Source organism: Acanthochromis polyacanthus, chromosome 13, assembly GCF_021347895.1.
Source record: "Acanthochromis polyacanthus isolate Apoly-LR-REF ecotype Palm Island chromosome 13, KAUST_Apoly_ChrSc, whole genome shotgun sequence".
Taxonomy (NCBI): domain Eukaryota; kingdom Metazoa; phylum Chordata; class Actinopteri; family Pomacentridae; genus Acanthochromis; species Acanthochromis polyacanthus.
This window is the reverse complement of record NC_067125.1, coordinates 6,577,814-6,599,700: the sequence shown is the minus strand read 5'-3', so window position 1 is coordinate 6,599,700 and position 21,887 is coordinate 6,577,814. Positions and strand designations below refer to the sequence as shown.

The window sequence follows — 21,887 nt, the reverse complement described above, 5'->3', positions numbered from 1 at the left end:
TTACCTTCTTATGCCTCAACACATCTTATGCATGTAAATTAGGGACTGGATGCTAACAACTGCAATCAAGTGTCATCAGCCATGGGCCCATGTGTCTGTTACAGTCTCATTAATGTTTTACTTGTCTCTGTCTACATGTTCTCTATGTGCTCTGTGGAAGTGACAATGTAATGGAATTTCTTCTTCCAGGCACATCTGTTGAAGCCATTCACTGTCTAACACATCACAGTTTCAACATACTGACACTCGGAGTGGACACTGTTAGCTGCACATACACCTAATGTATGGTTCACACACATACACTCAAAACTACACACGGGGTATAAGGTCTATGTAATTCCATCATCTGTGCCTGCCCATCCCTGTGTCCTGTGTTTGTTTGTGTTGTATCTATTTCCCAGTGCCATATGCTATCCGTAGCCATTGGTATCACACTCTGCGGCAGGCCCTCAGTAGCCTGCTGTTCTCAGGGCTCGGCTCTTCTTGTCCAAACAAAGACTGCACTGACAAACGCAGTCAAGTATTAGAGTTCATGATGAAAGTTTCAGAGCAGAGACTCGCATATTGTTTTACTGATCCACCTTCCATGCTGCTATGCTCCTCCATCACAGTAGCCACAAACTCTTGCTGCAGCCATCAGCCATGAGGGCAAAGGCTGCCTTTCAAATCAGTGTACAGAGCTGCAATGCATTTTACAAGTATGACACAGCACAAGAAGTTAGTATACACTGAGGAAAAAAGCCTCTCTGAAAACAAGAGAAAAATACTTATTTCAAAGAACTTTTACTTTGAAATAAGTGGAAAAAAAACCCACCTGCCAATAGAACAAGTGAAAAATGGCTTGGTAAGATTTCTTGAAATAAGATATGATATTTACAATATTAAGATCTTACAATTAGCTGGGAAAAGTTATTTTAAGCTCTGTTTTACCAGGACTGTCAAGTTTAGGTGTCTTAACCCTCCTGTTGTCCTCATTTATGGGAACCAAAAAAAATATTGTTTCTTTGTCTGAAAAAAATCCAAAAATTCAGCAAAAGAATTCCCCAAATTTATAAAAAATTTGCAAAATTTTCAGGAAGAAAATTCCAAAAATTCCTTAAAAGCTTCTCTTAAAAGTTTTATTTAAAAAAAAAAACAATCACCAAATTTGGGAAGGGAAAAAAAATAAAAATATTTTCAAAAAAATGAAAAAAATCTTCCAAAAAAATCCTAAAAATATCTAAAGTGATTAGTTATTTATCAGTAAAACTTCTAGCATTTTCTTTAAGAACATTCAGACAAAGATCAACTAAAATCCAGCAAAAATCACTGGATTTTAGTTGATTTTTTTCCTGATTGTTCTTAAAGAAACACATTTTTTTTTAAATATTTCTTTTTTCCATTAAAAAAATGTTCAAAAATTTCCCCAAAAATGTTGAAATGTGTGAAATGTGGAAGTTTTCACTGTGAAAATATTATTTATCCCACATTTTCAAACTGTAGCATGGGTCAATTTGACCCACAGGACGACACGAGGGTTTAAACAAGATAATTTCAAGATCGTTTGACTTAACAAGATATTGAAGATACATTGTTTTAAAACAAGTCCCTCCATCCTGTGAAATGTCACTTAAGTGAATTTATCTTAAATCAAGTGGGATGAGACATTTTGACTAAAACTAAGACAAATAAACTTGGTGAGATTTTGAGTTTTTGCAGTGTAACACTAATTTGAATGAAACTATTTGCATAATTTCAATTTTCATTTTCCAAGATTGTTCAGTTTCCCCGTTCGTTTCCCAGCCTTAATAATAGTCTAGTTGGTTATGCCAAACTGACTTCTTGCTTGTGCTTTCCTTCACTGATTTACTATTGCACTTGAGTAAAGTTTGGGGACTTTAGAGAGATTTTAAGAAAAAAAGAATCCTATACTACCCATAATTCATCTGGCTTTTATCATGTATTAGACACTTTCAGTTCTTGTGTTAAAACATAATCTGTTACTCTTTCCATTTTCTTTTTTGAAACATTTTTTGTGAAGAAAAAACATATTTTAACAGACTGAGTTCTGCTCCTTTTTGAGTCTTGATCAGGAAGCCGTTATCCACGTTTAAAATGAGTCACATGCCCTGCTATGGGGTAATTCAGGTTTATTTCAGCCTGCCTTATTTCCCATTACTGTGGCTCCATGCTCACTTTGAACTCCACCTCTGTTGGAGAGATTCATGGAAAAGAAGTAAAGGTGTGAAGTGATGCAATGTTTGAAATCAAAGCGTATGTCAGTCATATTAATGAGAAACATTCTCAATTAAAATAGCCTTGAAGTATCCTGCAGCTAAATTATCCTGACAGGGAAATCTACAGACACTAAAGAATATGTTGTATTTTTTTTAAACAAGCTCTGCTACTGTTCCGTCTACCTGTATGGCACATGCATGGACATGACAAGTTGAGCAACAAATAAGAAGAAGGTAGAAATAATAAGAAATAGATCAACAGATTTGGATGGCACTGGCTTATTAAAGACTAATGCAATCATCTGTACTTTTCCACTACAGCCTATTAAATCCTTAACCCAGGCATTAGTTAGTTACCACAATAGAAGGAAAAGGCATTTTGCATTGACTCTAGTGTATTCTCTTCACAACAAAGCCAAATAAAAAACGAGTATGTTTCAGTAGTGAGGTCAGCTGTTTCTAAATTGAGCTTGCCATGATACAACACGCTGTCATAGTAACCTGATGTTTTGCCGTCTGCATTACGGGAAGCCAGATGGATCAAATCATGTTAACATTTACAAGTTTCTCACATAAGAAACATGTTTGAAAACTGTCGGTCTGGCGGAGGAATCCCATTTGTTTCGCTACATTTCCTGTCATCTGTGTTCCACATGCAGAATGATAAGACTTTTATCATGTAAGCACGCTGGCGTCTGACAACACATCATGTATCATAAAAACAATGAAATTTCTTACGTGCAGCATCGATGTTGACTTCTACAATGACTTCATTTCTAATACTGAGATGCCAGGCATTAAGCTGACAGCTGACTCCCACCTCAAAACACACTTAGACTGCATATTAAATTGGAGTTATTTGAACCCGCTGAAGCCCAGGCGGTTTGCATACTCTACCAGTCAAAAGTCTGGACACACCTTCTCATTCAGTGGTTTTTATTTAATTATTCTATACATTGTAGATTAACACTGAAGACATCAAAAGTATAAAATAATACATATGGAATAATGTTGTAAACAGAAAAGTTTTAATCTTCAGTATTAATCTACAATGTAGAAAATAATACAAATAAATAAAAAGCATTGAATGAGAAGGTGTGTCCAAACTTTTGCTAGTAGCATAGTGTGTGTGTGTGTGTGTGTGTGTGTGTGTGTGTGTGTGTGTGTGTTGTACCTCTATGGAAACATCACAGACAAGACTAAATGTGCAGATAACTTAAAAATGTCTTCTGTGCAGTGTTACACAGTCTTAAAATTAGATTTAGATAGTTTTCCTGACTGAACGGTATGCTGCATATTGTATTATTTCAAGGACTGTTCAAAAGTCTGATGATTGCTTTTTTACTCATTGCAACTTTTTTTTAAAGATAGTATGCCTTTAAAATCTGAGGGTTCAAGGCGCTGACAGGTCTAACAATGCACATTCTGCAGATGCTAATTGCAAAACAAGCAGATCACATGAAATCTTGGTAATTGGTAGCAAAGTTTACAGTAACAAAAAGCTTCACAGATGATGTTTTTGGCATTCTTGCCATTAGTAGATGGAAAACATTACCAAGGAAAGGAAGTGACATCCAACAAAGGCCTTATACTCTATTCCTACACTGTAGTTTATGACATGTGCATGATCCTCTGCACCCCAGGACACCCCGCAGGAGGTCATGCTGTTCATAACTGATGGCTTTAGACGGTCAGCTGTTGGTCCTTCTGGAATAACAAAGTTTTTCTTGCACACAGAAAACAAAGAACAAGTTGTTGACAGATCTTTTTAATGTTGTCATGAGTCAGTGTTGTTAAAAAAAAATGCAGTAGCTGGAGCTGTTGGCAAATTTTTAGTTTTTACGTTTTAAAGTATAAGTCATTGTAAAAGACTAAACTACACATGTGTGCCTCTTTTAATGTGAACATAGTCATTTTTCATCTGTTTCAGTCAGTGACAACCATCAGTTTTAGCAGCTAAAATCATTACACTCGTAGGTATAGCAGAAAATTCAGCGCCACAAGCTTCTTGTTTTTGTTTTTTTGCCATAGTTGCCATGACAGAACTCTCTATAAAAATTAGGAAAGACTGTGCAATAAAGACATACATGTTAGTCCAGTTTGTCTTATTTTTATAATTTTTATTAATTTTGCTGTCTTCCAAGCACTGTTGCCATGGTAACAGGTGCTATTTTCATCTGTGGGTAGGTTAATGGAGAAGGCTAAATCGGCACATTGTTTATGACCCTCCCCCAGTAAGTCCAGTTAGCATTCTCATTTACCGCTCGCTCTCTGTCTGTCCTGCTCACCCAGTGTTAGCTCTGTCCCTGCCACAGCTACCTGTTCTCTCCATGGAGCAGGTGGCTGTTCAACTGATTCAGAAGATGATTCACTCTCGCTAAAATACTGTTTACTCTATGGGTTTTAACTTAAGAGAAGATGCTAAATCACCGGATAACATTAACAGAGGATGATTCAGAACGAGTGCCGTCATTAATCCCGGGACTTACTCATTCCTTCTGTTTGTTCTTAAGTGAGATGCAGATCAGCGATGTGAAAAACAATGAAGAGAACATGGTTGTTTTCCCAGAACATACGCAGACAAGTTGAGCTAATCAGCCAATCTGAAGCTGGCAAAATGCTGCAGTGTAAATGAAGAGGTGTGGACCAGACTGAAAATGATGCATTTAAGTCTGCTCAATTCCAAAATGCTAGTGAAGACAATGATACCGTCATCATAGCACAATATACTAACATGGGTTAACTAATCCAATCAGACAGTGATATTCCTCCAAGGCAGTGGCTGATTTGTCTCTGTTTGTCTGTTTGTACACTACCGGTCAAATGTTTGGACACACCTCTGGAATTATGTAGTAAAAGAAGTGTGAAATAAGTCAAATCATGTTTCTTATTTTAGATTCTCCAAAGTAGCCACCCTTTGCTTTGATTCCTGCTTTACACACTCTTGGTATTCTCTGGATGAGCTTCATGAGATTCATATATTTGTTTAACATTTTACATTTGGGGTGTCAAACTCATTTTACTTCAGGGGCCACATACATCCCAGTTGGATCCCCAGTGGGTCGCACCGCTTGAATCACAGCATAGTAACCCATCAATAACCACTATTCCTAATTTTCCCCTCTGTTTTCGTGCAAAATAGCACATTCACAAAATGTTCATACTTAAAGAACTACCTTTTTACAAAACATTATGAACAATGTGAAAAATAAGTTCCATTTCTGCAGTATTAGCATTTAAACATTTGCATTAAAACGTACAGATCACTGAGTATCTACAGAGGCACAAAACATTTAGTGACAAGATCTAGAAACTGTTTTAAATTTATGGTTTTACAAATTTACAATTAGCAGTTGATGTTTTGCAAAACCTCTGGTGGGCCGGTTTTGGCCTGCAGGCCGTATGTTTGACACTCGTGATGTAGATTAATCCACTATAATATACTAAAGAAATCCACAATAGAGCTATGAGCACTGTAGATGCGTGGCTTGTGATAAGTATTTACCGCTCACTATTGTGAACAGCGAGTGTCCGGTGAATGGGGAGCAGTGAAAGAGTGAACCGGGGAGGGATTTTGGACACGTCCTGCTTCCAGGCACGAAGAAACACCGACATCCTGGCAGACGCTGCATTACATCACCTGAAAGCTTTCTGCTCTGAACGGGTTCGACATTGGCCTTGGGTAATGCCAAAAGCATGTGTACGCACTAAATGAGTTAAATGCATCCCTCCCTTTCACTTATTTAATTTTATCTCATGAGGACGTGATTGGCATGGCTGCTATTTTTGACTCTCATCAAAGTTTTTTTTTTTTTTTAAACATCCTTGGCAACTCTGATGATTGTCCTGAAACTAACCTGTAATCATTTAATGCACTGTACTTGTGTAGAAAGAAAGACACTCCTTCACACTGCTGTCCTAGAAATTCTCTTTTAACTGCTGTTGTGTATTCTGTTTGAAGCTCGGGCTTGACAGCTTCATTTGTGAAGTGTCTCAATTAGGCGGAATATTTCTGCCGACATATCTCGACGCCCAGACTGTCTCACTAGAACATGAAAGCCCAGGCTTAAGGAAGTCATCACACACCTCGGCAGAGAGAGACAGACACACACATGCATGTGCACACAAACACACACACACACAGGCAAACACTAAAAATAGAGGCAGCTATCCTACTAACGCTGGTTAATGCTCCTCACCCCAGACAGTTGGATTTGCATATCTTTAATGTGCTTTTTTCTCCTCTCTCCTTCCCTTCTCTGCGTTTCTCCTTTTTCTCTCTCCGTCTTTCTGTCTTGTGTGAAACAGTCTGGTCTCTTATAGGAATTCTCAGGAGGGCTTGCAGTGCATGTTGGGAGGGAGCTTTTTGTATCCGAAAAGCAAGAAAAAAGCAGGCTGAAAAGATTTCAACAATTGTGGTAATTAGAGATTTTGGAAAGGCGAGACACCCCCGCCGCCACCTACCCCACATCTCTCTCTCACTTTCGCTCGCTCTGGCTCTCTCTCAGGTCTTTCAGGCCACTGTAATGGTCTCCATCTGGTCTGTGAGGAGGGGAAAGAAAGGTATTGAGTCCCTGGGTTGCATAGGACGACTATCTGGGCGGAGCCACTCCAACAGCTCGGAGGCCACCTCTCAACTGCCCCAACCGCCCAACAGACACCAGCCCGGCTACATGCCATGACCCCACATCAGTAACAATAACAACAATAGGTCCTGGCCTGCTTATTCCATTAAGCCCATGTGAGTCTTCCGATAAATAGTAAGCATTGCAGTCTGCTAGTAGGCTCTGTCACTTTGCTAGCATGCAGTTAGCATATGCCATAGTGCAGAAAGCATGTCCGTGCAGTGCCAGTTGGGGTCCTGCCAACGTACAGTGTGTTTATCAAGCTCAGGGGATGCATTTGTCCTCTTCCTCTCAGGCCTCCTCCACAGACACTGGCAGCTTCTAAATCCAAGCATGACCCTAAAATTTAGCTATCTAGAACCTAAGACCTGCCTTTGTAAGAGCCTGCTGCTCTGAAGGTTCACTTCAGGGCAAAAAAATAATTTCTGTGTTCAAGTACCAATAACTTTTCCTTTTATACGGCATAATAGAATTTAAAGTGATAAAACGTTATATACTGGTTTAATATATTTTTGATTGAAACTCGCCACTCTGTTGTAGTGGATAAGGTTGAAGGTATTTGCTGAAGCTGAAAACTAGTTTGCCACAGGTGGCCTCCAAACAATTGTTGACACGTCTGAAGGACAATTAAAGCAAACAGGGTGAAGCTTGGTTTGGGGTGTCAAAGCAAAGGGTCTGAATGCTTTTGGAAATTAGAGATTTTAAGTTTTTAAAAAATGTGTTGACTTTGTCTTTATATTCACAGTTTAATGGGCAAGCATGGCCTTTTTCCAGTTAAAATTCAATCTGCAACACAATACAGTGTACAAAAAGTGGAGAGGCCTGAATACCTGTGAATCCACTGCGTGACAAGGTTATGAGCTGATGACCTTATCAGCATAATGACTTCTTTTATCAGTGCCTTTCAAAATTTTTCAAAATCATCATTGCAAAAAAATTGTTTTTAAAGCTTACACAGCTATGGTTAAAGGTCGATTAGGTTTAAGCGCAAAAAAGACTTGGGGTTATGGTTGGAGTCAGAATGACGCCTTGTTGTCATAGTTAAAACAATACAGTCTTGGTTAAGTTCAGGGAGATGGTGTGTTCCATATTTTATTAACCACTCCACCCTCTCTGATCTGAAGCTTCTGCAGGAAGAAAATTAAGAAGAGAAAAAAAAAAGAAAATGTGCAATATAATATGTAAGGTGGTACTGTTCTGAGCATTTTCACTGACAGGAAAAGAGAATAGGAATGTATGCAAATATAGGAAATGTAATTTTAAGGTTTTGTTGGACTCACATGGAGGGATGACAGACAGCAATTGGGTAACTTCTTAACTGTGGAGAGAGAAACGATTATTACAGTAAAAGAAAAAGCTGTGCTATGAAGTTACCTTACAGGAACTCTCCGTTCAGCACCATAGCAGGAGACTAAAGAGCAGCAGCAACCTGTTATTTTCCACTTGACTTTGCCTTTCTGTTTATTACAGTGACTTGAGTAGGTTTTTGAAGTGGTCGCAGCAGGTCCAGTCAAGTGGCTATAAATTAAACTGGAGTAACTATTTATTAAACCTCTGAGCCTCAAAACCCACCAGCGGGTTCGAAAGCCATGTTATCTTTAACAGTGCCAAAATTACAGCATATTTAGTGCCAGAAACTGTAAACACAGAGAGAATCATTGGATGTCCAACTGTCTGGCTCATGTGTGATGTGTGGGGGAATTATCCAGATCATAGACGGAAAGCCATAATAATAATAATAATAAACTTTATTCCAGACTCAGGTCCATACACAAAGTACACAGACAATAAAAACAATACATTAAAAAAAACAGCACAAACCAATTATAAAACATATAAGCATCTATTCCAGTGCTTCCAGAAGCATGACATATATTTTGTGTCACTTCGTGCAGGCATCGCTAGGGCCATAATGACCCTATTTCTTGACACTTTAAGACGACACATAAAAGTATACATACTTTTCCTCAGGATGGCATAAAAAGTTGGCACATTACTATTTAGTGTGATATTTTATCCAAATGACTTTATTCTACATACCTTATTTGAGAATTCATCATAAATATACATTCTGGATCCTATAAAAAAAAAAAAAAACAAAGCCTAAAATTTCAGACAAGAACTGAAAAGAAATTCCATACTATACATTTTTTAACTGATATTGAAAACACTTTTTAAATTTTCAGTGTTTCCACCATTTGTACCAAAAAAAAACCACAAAACAATTATTCATAATATATAATACAAATACATAATTACCTTGTTTCATACAGTTTTTTCTCTTGCAGGATTTCAAAATACTTTTAACCAACATTTCAAATTCAGCGTCAGAAATTGTTTGTGCTCCGATACGTGGCAGACATGTTAAACGTGTCAGAACAGTGTGGCATCAGGTGCTGTTCTGTGGGACTTTATGCAAATCAGGTGAGCTGTGACAAGGTTCATTTACATAATTTATTTTGGGCCACTTTTCTACCAGAAGTCCCAAAAGTAATATCTGTGAGCTTCACAAAGAGCCAAAGGATTCCTCAGTCCTTTGCTATCTGTGTCTAAAACCCTTGCAAAGTTAAAACAAATTAGTCAGCTGTCATATTAAAAAAGCAATGGCCGTTTTACTACATCATTTGTGCAACCACGCAAAACAATCCTGGCCTTCGACTTAGAAAATTCATGCCAGATATCTCTCTCTGCATAAATGCTAAAGGAGACTGAGACTTCTGGGAATTCTTCTGTAGCTCCTTGTTGCAAAACAAACAAACTGAACAAGAAAAGCACTCAAAGAGCGCAGGACTCCACCAAGGCTGCCCAGTTACTGTGTAATTTCTGATGGACGAAGTCTTAAAAAATATCGTGATCCGCAGTGGCCAATTTGTAGTAGGATCACAATCATGTGATCATCAGCAGGCATCTGACGTAGTGTTCAGTTGTTGTCATGGTTACAGTGACGCCGTGCCGCTATCTCACAATGATACAGAAATCTTTAACTAATCCGTGGATCCAGACTATAAGCTGCATCACTGCCAAAATCTAATCACTTGGTCCTTGTGTCATTTCTGACCTTCCCTGAAAATTTCATCCAAATCCATTGGTCCGTTTTTGAGCAAAGTTCGTAAATCATTTTGCGTATCGTATCGTATCGTATCGTATCGTATCGTATCGTATCGTATCGTATCGTATCATGGTGGTATATAAAAGTTATAATCATTTCTAGATGTCCTTATTTTTGAAAGAAGAAAAGCAGTTTTTTCAGTGAAGATAACATTAAATGAATGAAAAATCCAGTGTAGACATTGTTAATGTGGTAAATGACTATTCGAGCTGGAAACGGCTGATTTTTAATGGAATATCTCCATAGGGGTACAGAGGAACATTTCCAGCAACCATCACTCCTGTGTTCTAATGCTACATTGTGTTAGCTAATGGTGCTGAAAGGCTCATTAATGATTAGAAAACCCTTGTGCAGTTATGTTAGCACATGACACGCTCATCAAGACTTTAGTGAAAACAAAATGCAGGATAAATGAGCAGTCCTTTTATCCTTTTAACCACCTAGATAAGAGCCTAGAAGTAAAGATAGTGAAGTCACCCTGAACGTAGCCTAGGGCTCACAGGGTTAACACAAATAATAACAATCGGAATTGTGTTTCTATCAAGTAAGCAGACTCTCGAGATGAGGGTTTATAATAATATATAGTAAGCGCTTGACCACACCACTCAAATGATGTTGAACCAAACACATAACAGAATTTAAGACCCACAGCTCCTTCTGTTTATTTATTAAATAACCTGCTGCAGCTGAAATGTCTTATAATCTAAACACAGCTTGACTTCCTTAAGAGCCCTGCAAATATAAACACTCCGTCCTGTTAGAGCAAACTGTATGCAGTGTATTTATTCTGCCCATTTTAAATAAAGTTTGCTGCTGATCGATTGGTCTTGAGTAAATAATTTCGGATGAAGCTGTGCGCTGGTATTTGTGGCAGCAGGTATCTTCATATTCAATCCATTCAGACTTCCTAAACATGCTCTGCTTACATTTTGGAAAGAAGGGAGTTATTGGAGTGTGGCCCTGCCCATTGAGGAAACCACCAACACAGACACTAAGAAACTATTGCTTTGGTTACAATAATCTGTCAAAGACCACACAGACAAATAAATTTGATGAGAATATCCAGACCCTCAGCTAATAAATAAGAGTGAAAGATTATTTACAAAACACATCACACTATGGGGGCCATTGATTACTCACCAGCATCATCTAAATTTCACCAAACTAATGTTTAATTGAGTGCCTTGTCCTGATGAAGCCTAAAATGTGACTGTGCACAGACTTTTGGCCTTTTTCAGGTCATTGTTTTGGTTTCCTGTCCACTCTCAACAGTCTCATTTCCAGTCTCAACACACAACCTCAGACAGAACTGCAGTCTATGAACTGCTCTTAACAAATGTAAGCTGAAGACATTTATATTTCATTGAAATCACTTTATTTCAATGTCAGATTTGACAGATTCTGTCAAAAACAATCTGCTCTTCTCATGTTAACACAGCAAATAGGCGACAATTATGGAAACAAATTAAAAATGTAAGTAGGAAGATATCTATAGTATGTAGAGTCACAATTTTTCCAGTGCTTGTAAAACCTAAAACATTACATGCATTTACATTTAAAATCATAATGTACGCACAAAAGTCAGCCAGGGAAAACTCGGAGACACGAGGCAGGAGATACAGGCTCACTAGTGGATTTTGCAGACTCTGGCATAGACTTGGTCTCAGATGCTAACTCTGAGTTGACTCTGAAAATCCTGACACGGGGATAGCCTCAGACTAGGGTTTTGCAGCGAACACATTTGCTACATGTTAGGAAAAGAGTGGTTGATAAAAATGCAGATCTGTGACAGAACAGAAACGTAATTTCTGCCTCACTACACACACTGCACTGCTACTCTACTGACTGCAGATGTTGGCATTGGATATGACGTGTGAGGTGTAAAATTGCATAACATTTACATGTTTTTCAGGATTCAGGGCTGAGAATTCAAACCAGTGATGACTTGAACAAAACAAGCAATCATTCCTTTGTTAGCACTAAAAAGAATACAACTCAAAATCTCCAAAGTTTTACTAACATGTGTGCTTAGTCAGAACTGCTGGTTTCACCGTGGCATACACCAGCAACTTCTTTTATAACATCTTTGTGGTTGTCTGTACTGTTGTGACCCTAATGTCTACACTGGCTACTGACACCTGACTGACCCCTCCTGTCCAGCTGGTGACAGCCCTGATTCACCTTCCCTAGCCAGACAAATGGAGGGAGCTGCTTGATATATTGTTGTTGGAAGTTCCTGATTTGTGCCTTTTAAACTATTTCACATATTTCCTCTATCCGTTTTAGTGTAAATTGTTTTTGACTAGGGCTGCTCAGTGGCGTAGTGATTAGCACTTTCGCCTTGCAGCAAGAAGATCCCTGGTTCGAATCCCGGTCTGGGCCTGGGATCTTTCTGCATGGAGTTTGCATGTTCTCCCTGAGCATGCGTGGGTTTTCTCCGGGCACTCCGGCTTCCTCCCACAGTCCAAAAATATGCTGAGGTTCATTGAGTACTCTAAATTGTCCGTAGGTGTGAATGCGAGTGTGATTGTTCGTCTGCGTATGTAGCCCTGTGACAGACTGGCGACCTGTCCTGGGTGTCCCCTGCCTTCGCCCGAGTCAGCTGGGATAGGCTCCAGCACCCCCCGCGACCCTAATGAGGATAAAGCGGTGTATAGAGGATGGATGGATGTTTTTGACTAAAGTCAAAACCTAAAAGTAGCGCTGTGATGCTGGTTTTGACCTCCATGTTAAGTACAGGCAGAGACTCGTACATGTTAATTAAGATAAGTATTGGACCATGAAGAACTCATATCTCTGCTGAATGAAAACTGAAATGTTTGACATTGCTGCAGTCAGCCTTACTGGTTCACTTTTCACTTAATGCGAGTCAATTGATACATGGCGTTCCAAGCCCTGAAATCTGCATTTTCCCTCCAATTTTTCTCAGTTTTGTTATTTCAGACTGCAGCTCAAGGCTGACTGAGCACATTAAGCATGAGATCTGCCAGGAAAGTGATACTGTAGCCTTCCTCAGACTCAATGCGCTCTTCTAACACATTGGTTTTACACAACACCCCAAATCAGGAAAAAGGATTGTAGCTCGTTTACTGCTTGATTAAAAAAAAAAAATAGAACAATGGTAAGAAAGTATTACTAGCACAAGTATTACAGTACTGAAAAGAAGTACTTGTTCTTTGACCAATTTCTTACTGTCTGTGCCATTATTTGATTGTTAACACTGAAACATCAATGAAGTTAAGTATACTGGTTCTCAACATATGGGTCTGGTTCCTTCAAAGCATTGCCAGATGAATGAGAGAGACTGTGAAATTATCAAAGGAGAGGAAAGAAGAAGACATAAGTTCATATTTTAGCAACTTAGAATGGGATTGCACTTTGAAGTGAAACTAACTACAGTAGTTGCACAAATTCTCTTACATTCTATCATTGCAGATGGCATGTTGAGAAAAGTTTGGGAAATCTTGTAGGTTGACATCCACTGAGAAGTGCCCCAGTAATAGTGACATTTTACTAATCTGCCTGCTCCATGATACCTTTCTTAACATCACTGTGTAAATTATTTCAAAGAAACATCAGAGGTCAAACATTCAATCTCCATCCATCCATCCATCCATCCATTCTCTATACACCGCTTTATCCTCACTAGGGTCACGGGGGGTGCTGGAGTCTATCCCAGCTGACTCGGGCGAAGGCAGGGGACACCCTGGACAGGTCGCCAGTCTGTCTAAGGGCTACATATACAGACACACAATCACACTCACATTCACACCTATGGGCAATTTAGAGTAACCAATTAACCTCAGCATGTTTTTGGACTGTGGGAGGAAGCCGGAGTACCCGGAGAAAACCCACGCATGCACAGGGAGAACATGCAAACTCCATGCAGAAAGATCCCAGGCCCAGACTGGGATTTGAACCGGAGATCCTCTTGCTGCAAGGCGAAAGTGCTATCCACTACACCACTGTGCAGCCCACATTCAGTCTCCTGTAACTTTAATTTGATGGAACAGGCTACCTCCGTGATGCATCACTTTATCTCATATCTCAGCTTAAACATGGTGTGAACTGGGTTTAGGTATGTGCCCCCACTATGTTCCACTCAGTTTGTCAGTCACTGATTCTCCTCATCTGTAGTCTGTCTTTGCCTTTGCCTTTGGCTTCTGTCTGTCTGTCTGTCTGTCTGTCTGTCTGCGGTCTGCCTGTCTGTCATCCCTGACTTTCCCTCTCTGTCTCAGTCATCCAAACTATACAGCCGCTCAGCCAGTGGAAGAACGCTGGGCATGGTGCCAGCTAGCCAGGGCGCCAGTTGGGCAGTCCATCAGTAGCATTAAAGACATGTTATCCACCCGAGTGTATCCGTCTGGCTTAGAGCCCTGATCCCCTGTCCGAGCCCCCTCCCCATACTGCCCCTGTACTCACTCAGGAGCCCGGGTAAAGTGTACAGAGTCCTTTTCTTGCTTTATCAGCATGGCACCCAGGCATCCAGCCTGCTGCTTTAGGTCTCTTAAAACACGTACACAAATAAATGAGGAGGGTGCTGGAAATAACTACTTTCTCATCTCCAGCCAAGCTGCCCTGCTGGTCAGGTCATTGTCTTTAAAGGGACAGGGGACCACAAAAAGCAAGCTGCTGCTGATCTCCACTCTTGTTTTTTTTTTTTTGTAAGAATACAAAGTCAGCAAAGTTCATTTAGCCCTCTTGTAATATAAAATAGATGAGAGGTTCTACAGAGGCATAAAAAGACTGTTTGTTTCCTGTTATACTTAGCCCAGTAATGGAATTGGTGCTCTTTTATCACAGCTAAAAATATTGCTGTTTTTCTTTTGATCCTGAATATACGGGATTCATACTGTGTCTTGTCCTCATTCTATCTGCTTTAATATAATGGTCACTGCTTTATGGATCCAACATCATTGTTGCTGGCACTTCAAGGGTCAGTTGTGAAGTATGTTCAGTAATGCTGACAAAACAAACACTGTTTGTAGTCCTTCAGCATGTGTCAATCTAATTTTCACAGTGAATGTTGTCCTGTAAGGCTTTGCCAATAACTTTTTAACCTTTGTGTGTACGTTAAGTCCAGCTAACATAACACACACAAGAAACACATTTAGTACTCATAGTACTTGTTATTCAAACATTCACTGCTTATCCTGAGAAATAATAGATAAGGTAGACTCAAATATGCAAAATTAAATTCCCTGCTGCTGTGACCCTGACCCAGGTTAGCAGTTGGAAATGGGTGGATTTGGGATTTTCATTTTCAATCAATGTAACATAACTGTCATGATGCTGACCAGAATTTGACCCATAAGCAGTGCCCATATGGTAGGAATGATAAAAGATAACAATAGCATGAACACACTTGACAGTGGACTAGATGCATGGATATAATAGGGGTTTGTTTTATTTCTTTTCCTGATGTATGTGCAGTCGGTGTGGTTGCAGTGAGGACAGTTCACAAAGTCACAAAGTTTAGGCATCATGTGGACGTCCACAGAAAGCCTTAAAAAGCCATCATAAAACAGTCATCTATTTACAGAACATCTGAATCTGCAAGCAAGGTTGTTTGTTTGTTTCTTTTTTCTTTTTTTTTTTACATTTTTTATTAGGAATTCTTAAACCATGGAGGTCCAATGCTTGTAAAACTCCCTCACAGTTAAGTGAGCTTTGATGACATCATCCCAATTTAGTAATTTGGCTGAGCAGTGTGGATGGGGTCAGCGTGGGAATGGCTGATGTCCAGTATCCAGGTGTCCTTAATACTAGTATAAGACTCTAAAGAAACAAATATACATATATACAAATGTCTGTCTATTTTTGTCACAACTCACTCGGCCATAATGCCAGACCGCAGACCTAATCTAAGCCAAGTCTTAAAGGCATTCGAGGAGATTTAATTTCCTATGACTTTGAAAGTAGCATGCGCATGCGCACATACGTCTCCACAGTTCTTACTATGACCACTATGAAACTGTGCTTGAAGCTGTTGTCCTGTGAGCTCCTATCATCAAGCTGTTTACGCTCAGAAACTTGTCTTCTGATTCTTTTGTGGCTTTGGGTCTTCCAGAACTCTTCCTGTCAGAGTTTCCTCCAGTTTCTGAGCCTTTCAATGGTGAAGAAAACTGTACTCATTGACACTTTGACTTTCTTCACAGTTAAACTAAGGGAAAGACCTACATTTTAAGTGTATGATGGTCTGTCTCTCTTCTATTGTTAATTGTCTGTTCCTCTCCATTTTTATATCAACACACTACTTTCTGCAGTATAATACTGTTCTAATAATGCTCTGGAAGGTTTGGAGCCACGGTGTGTTCCAACGCTACTTTTATGCAGACAGAGGGGGTTGGAAGTAATCTAGAAAAGTTGGGACACCTGTAGGATTTAGTATCACCAACTTTCAAGGCTTCATCAACCTCCTTTGTTGGAGAACAGCTTTAAGTTGCTAACCCTTTTCTGTTCCTTGAAAAAGACCTTTTTGTATAATTTTGAAATGCACATTATTTTTCAGTTTTGGTAAACCTTTTTTTAAAACCTCTGGCAGTTCACCACTTACCTTTGTACCATTTCAAGATATTCATTGGACTTGAACTATTTGAATTTCAATAAAAACCTGGAAAAATTGGGGCGTTCTAAAACTTTTGACTGGTACCAAATATAGATAATATAAAATAATAAATATGTAATATCCATATTATACCATACATACACACACACACAAGCACACACACACACACACACACATATTCCTCCATTAATTCTATTTTTTGAGTCTTCCCACCCCAAGTCTATAATAGATTTCAAACGATGTTTTCTTTAACTGCCCAAAAACTGATACAATATTTTTTCATTTAAGATAAAAAAAATACTTTTTTTACTGCTTAACACAGCTTTTAAATTGTAAAATGCAGCAGAACACAGAGGACAGCTGAATAAAAGTATCTGCTCTCCTTATCACCCCCCCCCCCCCCCCCCCCCAGCTTTTTGAGTGACGTGAATACAACCTCCTCATTCTGCCATTATCATCCTCTCCAGTTCCCTCTATAATGAATATGAATTGCATTCTTAATAATAGACCTGACTGCCTGGCCCACAACAGTTGTAGAAAGAAGAGCAGACCCTGTTTGCTACTTAACGCATTGAAGGGTTTCTCCGGTGTGATTATGGGTGGCAGTTGAATGAGCTCTGATGAAAGAGTGACTGCAGGTCTGTTGAACCTGTTGAGAATTGATCGAGGCAGTGGTGAGCTAAGTGAACAGTGTGCTGGAGCTCTGCACAGTGATTGAAGGTCAAGTACTTCCAAAACAGCTGAAAGGAGGTTTAATCTAAGGACCTCCATCCAAACTCTTCAAAATGTCTTTCCTTTCCTCTCCAGGGTTGGCCCATCCACATCTATCTGTCCACTTTTGTGATTAGATTTCTTGGTATTAAAGCGGATTGTGGTATTTCAGACAGCAAATCAAAAATGGTGATTCCCTGTGTGGTGTCTTCTCTGGGTGCTCTAACTCTGACTTTGCTTCCTTTCACAGCTTTATTCATGGAAGACTGTACTCCGGAGGGCTCACAACCTGTGAGTGGATACACAAAAGGTAAGGAAATTACTTTCAACGTATTGAATGGCTGGAAATCTCTCTCTGTTTGGCTTTTTATCTCAATCTCTTTTGTCTTTTGATATGGATGTGACACTTTTGGCAGGGTCATTCTTGACAGCTTGCACATGATCCACCAACATGTAGGCATTCAACCTTGGAAGTACATTATTACTAGATTTTGAATGCTGGCTTATACAAACCTGAAAATGAATGGATTTCTTGCCTCATCTGAACTGCCTGCATTTCTTTCCAGTCAGAGATCGCTAGCGCTAAACTAGCCGTCACTTTGCTCTTAGACTAATGTAACATGAAGAACTTGTGCAAAAACAGAGTTGTTTTAAGCCTCCAAAGTTAGTCCTCCTACCTCAGAATTTGTCTTAAACAGCCAAACTAACTGACTGTTGCTAACACCTGTTAGCAATTGAGAAGAAAAGGGGGAAATTGTTCAGTTTGTGGTCTCCAACCATCATGCAGAGTAAGTAATAACAGGGTACGATTTAAGAGAAAGAAGTTGCTACTTTGAATTTTTTATCTGTTACTGCTTCACTCATTACCAAATTTACCTTGTAAAACATCCTTGTAAATATTAACTCTCCCACTGAGCCCATATTTTCCGGTGGACTGATGAGAGCAACTTGAAGCTAGCAGTCATTCGGCCATTATTTTTACTTTGAATAGTATTACTTTAGCCATAATATGTAGCAAATTAGCACCACTAGAACTTTCTGTGAGGACCCTACGAGGAACTTAGTTCCCCTAATTGTGGTTCCACCAGAGCAATTGGCGCCCAGATGAGGATTTTGGGAGATAATGTTACACCTTAGTAATCCCTGCTTCAGGAAATTTTGTGACTGTAGCATTAAATGATGCCCCAGTAAAGTTTTTGGTCAAGTGTGTGCAGAATTTTGAAACTGGAAAGTCAGACAAGTTCATTTCATTTGTAATTATCCTGCTTTAACACATAAACATGAATAAATAGACAGACAGTGAAGTGCAAAAGGAATTTGAGACGCTTTGTTCAGTAGGCAGACTTCCATGTAAGGTTTGTTACATCTCAGCGACAGTCATTGTCTCTCTGTGAAACTAAACCTTTGTCTGGATTTGGTGTGAACTGTCCAAGGCTGGACTTGTCTCTTTTAATCTGCTCTGAAGAGGTAGAAAATGCTCACAATACAAACAAAGCCCGGCGATGCCATGTGACCTGGTGTGTGTGTGTGTGTGTGTGTGTGTGTGTGTGTGTGTGTGGCTCTGTGTGTGTGTGTGTGTGTGTGTGTGTGTGTGTGTGTGTGTGTGTGTGGCCCAAAGGTGTTGTACAGTACAAAGATTTCTTACCTCATACCAATGGCATTCCCTGAGAGAAAGCACAGAAGCAGTGTACGGTGGGGGCACTAAGAGCCCATGCCCTCTTGGGGAGCAATAAGGATCCAGCATTAGTCCCATTTAAAATATTAAAACCTTCCACACTGAGGCCGGATGGAGGCGAGAATGAGAGAACTGAGATCTGGAGGAGGAAAAGAAGTAGGAGAAATAAAAACTAAAATGCTCTGGAGGTTTGGCGTGAAGTTTATGGTTCAAATTTCCAACTGTTCTGAAGGTTTTCACTTGAATAGTTAGCTTTAACATCCCTTCAGGTTATGCATTACTGTCAAAAGTTTGGACAAATCTTGTCATTTAATGTTTTTCTTTATTTTCATGACTATTTCCATTGTAGATTCTCACTAAAGGCATCAAAACTATGAAAAAACACATATAGAATTATGTAGTAAACAGAAAAGTGTGAAATAAGTCCAAACATGTTTTATATTTTAGAGTCTTAAAAATGGCCACCCTTTGCTTTGATTACTGCTTTACACACTCTTGGTCTTCTCTCCATGAGCTTCATGAGGTAGAACCTGAAATGGTTTTCACTTCACAGGTGCTCCTTGTCAAGGTTCATTTGTGGATTTCTTTCCTTCTTAATGGAGTTGGGACCATCAGACGTGTTGTGCAGAAGTCAGGTTGGTCCACAGTTGACAGTCCTATTTGACAACTGTTAGAGTCCATATTATGGCAAGAACCAATCAGCTAAGTAAAGACAAATGACAGTCCATCATGACTTTAAGAACCAAAGGTCAGTCAGTCTGGAAAATTGCAAATGTCCAAACTTCTGACTGATCGTGTATGTGTAACTTTTAAACAAGTAATTACATTCTTACTATTATAAATGAGAAGTTTTACTCAGAAGCATTTATCCTCGCTCTAGCTAATTTCAGTTCCCTGAGTGGCTTCAGGACTACAGTCGTACTTACTACTACTCTTGAGGGTAGTGTTCCAACACTACTTTGATGCAGACAGGCGGGGTTGTTGGGACACCTGTGGGATTTGTTAGCACCAGCCTCCAAGGTTTGATCAACCTCCATTGCTACTGTCTGTAGTCTTACTACATGTGCATCTCATCGCTCAATTTGACCACCACTGTTTGCATTGCCTTGCACTTTTGTCACTTTAAACATTCTCTTACAACAAGCCTTTTTCAGTTTGTCAACAGCATTCACATCAACCACTACAGCATCAACGTTGTGTTAACCTTTACATCATTCAGTTGACAGCCAGTGCTCTCAAGTGCTACACATTGAGTGGATAGCTGCTTCTTCCATGCAGTCCTTTTCATGAAATAAAAGTGTTGAGCAACACATAGGTATACTGCATTTCTCCGTTATCTTCCCTGCCACTTTTCAGTGTTTTGTGTAGATTCACAGGAACCATGACTGTGAGGATGTTATAGTGTGTTATAGTGTTCCTCCTCTTCCTCCCTCTGGCCTCTGTCGTCTTCCCTCACCCATTATCATCCGTCTATGACATAAAGTGCTCAGTGTTCCCATTTGGCCAAATGCACCAAAGATCTTGAGTACTTTGCATGATAAATGATTCACCACAGTTGGAGAACAGGTACAGTTGTTGAACGTTCTCTGGTGATAAATTGGCTTTCTGTTATATAGGGCAAATATCAGACATTTATGAAGAAGTGTGTCATCCAGTCAGCGTTGTTCTCCTTGGAAATGATAGGTGTGAAAGGTTTATTGACAATATTTATTGCAGAATTAATTACTGTTGGCTATAGGGTCAGTATGATGCATTGTATCAGTTTGCCTGTTCACTCCCAACATTTTGACTGGATTTCTTTGACTTACACGAGTACTGGACAGCAGCACTGACATCCCTCCATGCTGATAGCTCTTGCCAGCCAGCTGTATATAGATACAATCCTGAAGCCAAAACAGCTTGTGTACAGTGGTTGGCTGCCCAGACCTCTCATTTTTCAGCTTCTATGCCCACGGAGACAATGGCAGGGCACAGCCATAGAAGAATAGCTGTTTTGTTTCATTTAATAAAAACTGTCTACTCAAGACAAATTAATTCTACATTGACAACATCATGCTGTCAGTGTGGGTTACATCCTGTATGCATGACTGTACTCTGATGAGACAGTATGGTATATCGCCCCTGCCTGATATGCTGTCAGTCCTTTGTGTGCCGTGCTCTTACCTGCTGAGACTGAGACATGTGCTCGACTAGAGCTCTGAAGATCTTTGTGTTATCCAGCACCAAGACTCAAGCAGCAGCTTCTTTAAGTCTTGTTAGAGAGAGTTTCTATGGCTCAGACTTGTTCAGTATATTCCCCACCAACTTGCCGTCAGGTAATAGTTTGTCCATAATTAATCACCGCTACTGACCGGGAGCACAAGCCTTCCTGTTACAGAAATGCTCCCATTCAGTTGTCTGGTCACAACAATTTGGACCTTGTCAGACTCGCTCAAGTCTTTATACAGGGTGACACAAAAACGAGAACTTTTTAACAATCCAATAAAGCCAATAATAATTCATAATAATTGAAACCTTAAAACATGCCATTTAAGAAACAATGATGGAATTTTCATTTTTTGTCCCCCGTGGCGGGGAAGGGGGACCTAGTATTTACCTCCGTCCGTCCGTATATACGTCCCGCATCCTTGTCTGCACGATATCTCATGAAGGAATTGTCGGATCTTCTTCAAATTTGATGTCAACATGTATTAGGATGATCCCCCGGCGCCAGTCGATTTGGGTGACCTTCGCACAATTTTCAAGGTCACAAGGAGCTTTTGTCAATTTTCCCGTTGAGTCTGCGCAATATCTCACGAAGGAATTGTCGGATCTTCTTCAAACTTGATGTCAACATGTATTAGGATGATCACCTGACACCAGTCAATTTGGGTGACCTTCGCATAATTTTCAAGGTCCCACCGAGCGTTTGTTGACTCTGACTTTGAAATCCTTGCCTGCGCCATATCTCACGAAGGAATTGTCTGTTATTACTAACATTTTC

General features: G+C 39.7%; 1 long non-coding RNA gene across 1 annotated transcript in view; it reads left to right on the top strand.

The window, feature by feature from the left end:
* The window catches only part of LOC110963839 (uncharacterized), a 126,844-nt gene that overhangs the window by 67,321 nt on the left and 37,636 nt on the right, over positions 1 to 21,887 (top strand). The window contains exon 3 of the long non-coding RNA XR_007945738.1: positions 17,480 to 17,539. This is a non-coding gene — a long non-coding RNA (uncharacterized LOC110963839). The remainder of the gene's footprint in view (positions 1 to 17,479; positions 17,540 to 21,887) is intronic.